The sequence below is a fragment of the Triticum dicoccoides genome, chromosome 3A (genome assembly GCF_002162155.2).
Source record: "Triticum dicoccoides isolate Atlit2015 ecotype Zavitan chromosome 3A, WEW_v2.0, whole genome shotgun sequence".
Taxonomy (NCBI): domain Eukaryota; kingdom Viridiplantae; phylum Streptophyta; class Magnoliopsida; order Poales; family Poaceae; genus Triticum; species Triticum dicoccoides.
This window is the reverse complement of record NC_041384.1, coordinates 757,786,978-757,791,124: the sequence shown is the minus strand read 5'-3', so window position 1 is coordinate 757,791,124 and position 4,147 is coordinate 757,786,978. Positions and strand designations below refer to the sequence as shown.

The window sequence follows — 4,147 nt, the reverse complement described above, 5'->3', positions numbered from 1 at the left end:
ATCAGTCCCACTTACAGGAGTACTCAACATTACTTCGGATCCTCAGCAATGATGGCCAAGTACATGAGAAACAGTGGCCAAGGATTTGTGCTACTTTGTTTCATTCTAGTGGCCTGTTTTGCCTGTCTTGGACACGCACACGGTAATTAAAAATCAAAGTTCTTTTTATTGGACAATAGATTTTTGGCTTCATTTTTTTGTCATTTTGTTGTTGACTGTATCGGGTGTTCTTAACCAGAAAATAAAATTCTAGGTGTATATATACACCCTCTTTTTGTATGTTGAGAGGATAAGTCTTTTCTTTTATACATGTTAGGTGAAGGCACAAACAACAAGGAGGTCAACAGGAAGATCGAAGTAAGCCACGGGGTCCGCCCCCCTTGTTACAAGGACACGCACCAGGTCCTAGGCCAACCATTCTGCTGTAAAAAGGATAAGCTGTGCTGGCCGAATCTCGGAGAATGCTTCATAAACTGCCCGTGCAAGATTAGATGCCTACGACCAGCAACAAAACACTAGTTTTGTCATCTCTTCCTTGTGTGGATAAATATCACCTTATGGGTCTCTAAATAAGGATGTGTTGATCAACGATGGACACATGAAAATATGGAATTTAATCCACATTGATTTATAAACCATACTCTAAATTATGGTTTATTTGTGCTTATGATGACACATTGCAATTTCCCAATGATGACACATTGCAGTGTCCCATTGATGTGCAACAATGCATTAGCATCACTGTTAGAAGTTTTGGTTAGATGAGCAATTGAGCATAATTTTTTACTCAAAAAGCAGCATGTTAAACATGGCCTGATCCGTTTATTATTGAACAATGTAGTTTACATTGCAGATGCTGCTATGGCTTTAGGCCATTAGCTACACAAGGCTTTGAGTTAACCAGGGCCTAGTTTCCTGTGTATGCTCAACAAGGCTTTGCTTCTTAACACAAACATGCTTATTCTGTCGCAGGTTTAGATTGATAGGTTCAGTGAAGTATTGAACTCGACTTATGAGTAACAACCTGCTGGGAGGCACTATTTACCTTCAGGTCCATGTACATCTATTTTTTTCAAGCTTAATTAGAAGGGAAATTATGGCTTCAACTTTGCTGTTGAGCAATCAGTAATTGCTGAGTGTTCAATATATCCGAGTTCATTCGTTGCAAAAAAAATTATGAATATGTTTTTTGTATTTATTTATTGCCAGTCAAAGCTATTTAAGTGCGATCAAGACAATATGGTATGGAAGATGTTGGATTATGGACCCCGTGGCTACCAACATCCTGCTATGCTGCATGTTCCAAGCTCAGATCGGGTACATGATTCTGTGCTGTCATGAACCATAATTCTCATATTGGCTCTGTAATAAGAGCTGATGATAATCCATGGGAGCAGCTCTACGCAAAGAAACAAATGCGTGTGCATTTTATTTTCTTTGTAACCGTTTCAGGAGATCAGGAAAATTCATCGTATGTTCCTGATGTCAGCAAAACAGCTGTAAACAATGCGGAAAACAGGAAATCAGTTAAAATCTCAAAGCCAAACAGTTTGATGAAGTCCTGCTGCCCAAATGTGTAGCTATGCAGGAGGGTGTTCTGGTCATGTTTGATGAGAAGGACCTAGACCTTACGGTAATTATTCATTAACCATGAACACCTTTCTGTCATATTTCATTTTCAGCAATTATTTGAAAATCTGTGGTGGTGCACATACTTCAAGTTCCACCTATAGAATAACAGTACTCAATTTTTTTATTGTGATTAATAAACAATAAAATATCAGTAGCCAGACAATATCTGTTGCTGATCAGTCATGACATCCGGCCATTTGAAATGAGGGTGTGGTGCCTAGTTATTTTACTCCACCATTTGAAGTTATGAGACTGGTGAAGATGAATTGATCATGTCCCGCAGGAGCTAGGGAAGCATATGATTGAAGTGGGGACTGGGGAGGCTTCAACATAAGAAGGTTGAGACAAAATCCGGCCCAAAAAACCCATTTTGATCAATGTATTTACCATTTTTTTTTCAAAACACCACATATAGATGCATATAATATTGGAAATTATTTCACACATACTTGTATATTTACATTTGCTTCTTCAGATAACAAAGTTTTTGAAAAGAGCTACCTAAAGTCCAAGCTCTGAATACTTTGGTGACGCTGAATCATTATTTCGATGGGAGTGCATTTCAGACATAATTTCCTCAATGACCACTTGAGTTTGTTTTCTTTGATTATTTTGGTGATTTTTTCCTTCAACTTTTTTTCCATGAGAGAGGGGTAGTGGGACGGACGATGAAAGTGTGGCTTTACAGTAGAGATAGAAGATAGATAGAGATATAAGTAGAAGATAGAAGGTAGATAGAGATATAGAACAGAGATAGAAGATAGATAAATATGTAAAATAGGGATAAAAGATAGAAAGAGATAGAAGTAGAAGAAGATAGAAGTTAGATAGAGATATAAAATAAAGATACAATATAGATACAGATATAAAGTTGGGATAGAAGATAGATAGGATAGAAAATATAGATAGAAGATAGATACAGATAGAAAGATAGAGATGACAATAAATCATTTTTCACAAAAGAAAGAAATAAGTGGACTAAAATTGAACGTCTGGACAACCCCTGCCAATGTCAACACACTCTCCTATAAATATGAACCATGGAGCATGCATTCGATCACTCGTCTCACTTAGAAGAACACCAGACATTACCTTAGATTCTCAGTTATGACGGCCAAATACATGAGGAACAATGTCCAAGGACTTGCACTGCTTTGTTTTGTTCTTGTGGTATGCTTTGCCTGTCTTGGATGCGCAAACGGTAATTAATAGTTAAAGTTCGTTTTATTTGGAAATAGATTGTTGGCTTACATTGTTTATATATCTACTAGAGGATAAGTCTGTTATTTCTTTTGTGTTAATCAGGTGAAAGCATAAACGACAAGGGGAGCAACGGGATGATCGAAGTAGTCCGCCCCCCTTGTTATAAAGACCATCACCAGCCCCCAGACCTGCAATATTGTTGTCAAACGGACAGGATATGTTGGGTAAACCTTGGGGAATGCTTCATAAACTGCCCGTGCAAGATTAATTGCCCACCGCCACCAGCAACACAGTAGTTGTGCCATCTCTCATTCTTTGGGTTAATAAAAATCCCAACCTTATGGGTCCCGAGATAATCATGTGTTGATCAGCTAGCAAATTTGCTAGAAAATTTTCTAGAAATTTGATCCGCCACTTAAATAATTAATAAAAAAACTAGCGACTTGCGCTCCTTCATTTCACCTAGATTGGTTACATATCATTTTACATTTTCCATACTTTTATCTTCATGCTGGCTTAATTGCTCTCCCAAAAGGACCCAAAAATTGAGCCTTTTGCAGTCATCGATCGCTGTTCATCTATCATTTGTGAGAAGCTGACACGGACGCATCCCTTGGTACAACTGTTTTGTTTTCTAGCCTTTTTCTCATCAACCCGTCAGCTAGAGACGGCCCTGCGAATTGATGATGTGAAAGCCTCTCAGCACCGGTGTAGCCGTGAATCACACGAGGACGATGATCGCCGGTAATGGTGTGGCCTTGACCCTTGAGGAAGTAGATTTTATACCGCGCGTGGTACTTGTCCATATGTATGTCATAATCATAAATAGCAAAAATGATGGTGTGGCATGTGTACTTCATTGAGCACCACGGGTGGACTACATCGTCGTGACCTGGACAACTCCGACCGCATGGACACGTCTACCCGAAAAGCTCTCTGGCTTCTCTGAGCTTGGCAATCTGTGTGCACATGCCCGCGCCATTTGGGCTCTGGCCGTGCCGGGTGCGCCTGCTACCGCATCGGTGGAAGAGAGGTGCCTCCACAGCGTCCCCGACCATCCAGCTCAAACTCGCTTGCACGTCATGGTCTGCGTCACCATCCATCCTATGAAACGTCTGGAAGAGTCACAACAACAAGGTCTTCCGTACGTGATAAGCATTCCACCCCCGCCTATGTTGCACGCAATATCGCCGTCCTGCTGTGCTGGTGGCCATGTTCTCGTGCGATCCGTAAATCGATCCTGGAACGATGGGCATAGAGTTTCACGGCGTTGCCCTAGAGTGCCGTCTGTGGCCGCGATTGGCCCGGTTCC

At 40.6% G+C, this 4,147-nt stretch overlaps 1 long non-coding RNA gene across 1 annotated transcript; it reads left to right on the top strand.

Annotated features, from left to right (window-relative positions):
• The first annotated feature begins 2,707 nt into the window (after nucleotides 1–2,707).
• Nucleotides 2,708–3,296, top strand: LOC119273692. The gene is made up of 2 exons (XR_005134948.1): nucleotides 2,708–2,833; nucleotides 2,938–3,296. It is a non-coding gene; the product is annotated as an uncharacterized LOC119273692 (long non-coding RNA).
• Nucleotides 3,297–4,147: the final 851 nt, after the last annotated feature.